Here is a 1,327-nt window from a genome sequence, read left to right as displayed (position 1 = left end):
ATCCTTGACTCCTACCTATCTATCCTTCACTCCCCTCATTCAATTAATACATCTCATCAGTTCCTGTTTCTAAACATCTCTCCTTATGCCCATTCCTTGCATCCCACAGACACCTTTCAGGTCACCTACTTTTTTCACCTGAACAATTGCAACAGATTTGGTCTCCTCACATCTATTTTTGCTCCCTTACAATCTATTGACTTTATCTAGAATTATATTTTCATAACTCAAACCTGCTAATTAAAGAGCTTCTCCTTTTCACTAAGATAATTTTAAAAATGGTTACCATGACCCACAATACTCTATTTCACCAGAATAACTAGCTCCTGCCTACCCCTCTCTCTCTCTCTCTCTACTCCAGGCATACCGGGTTTCTCCCACCAACCCAAAGGCATCTGCTCTCACCCACCATGGCACATGATAGTACCATGGCCCACTCCTTCCCTTCTCCTGGCAACTTATACTTTAGGTCATTAAATATGAGATTTTTGCTCCTTGCTAGACTTTAATAGTAGATAAAATATCTATCTTGTTCACTGCTGAACCCCAATATCTAGAAAAATGTGTGCCACAAAAAAAATAGTGAGCTACCTAAGGGACTACTGAATTCTTTCAACAGAAACCAAAAACACTGGAGGTTAGAACATTCACTGCCACTGATCCTTTCCAAGTCAAGAGCTCCCTAATATAAATCCTTTGTTTTGACTTATATATAACTGTACTGTAGGCTTGTCAGAACATTCCAGAATATTTCATCTCAAGCCACCTTGTTGTATGGTTTAATGTCCTTTTACTCAGAGAAGAATGCCATGATTTTGTTCCTTGAGATTCATCCCACGCAATATCAAGATATTGATGTGGGAAGAAATGAGACTGATGTGGAAGACTTAAGATCATGGGGAAAAACAAAAATAATAAGGATAATTTCCAATCTCTCAGACCTAGTTCCTGGGCTCATCTAGATACCCCTTCCACAGTGTGACATTATAGAAGTTTTTAAAATTCCTACAAACCCTGAAGAGACAGAATGGACTCATTGCAGGATATTCACCAAGACTGTGGAGTTTAATCCAGAGAGATGAGTGTGTTTTCACACTTGGACAGAAAAAAAAAGATGTAGCGCTATGTTTTAGTGGTGAAAAGGACCTATCTTTGAAATTCTTCAGGAATTTCCCATCCTGGGAACTAAGTTGGTACCATCCCTTGTTAAAACATGTGGTTAGGGAGCCAGATCAGTCAGATGTCTCTTACAAATGCTGCCATTGAGGAGATGGGGCATATGAGCTTTATCTACTCTTTCTATGTCTCTGTACATTAATTTCTTCAG

Source organism: Propithecus coquereli, unplaced genomic scaffold, assembly GCF_000956105.1.
Source record: "Propithecus coquereli isolate 6110/MARCELLA unplaced genomic scaffold, Pcoq_1.0 Scaffold409, whole genome shotgun sequence".
Lineage (NCBI taxonomy): Eukaryota > Metazoa > Chordata > Mammalia > Primates > Indriidae > Propithecus > Propithecus coquereli.
Note: the sequence above shows the minus strand (reverse complement) of the source record.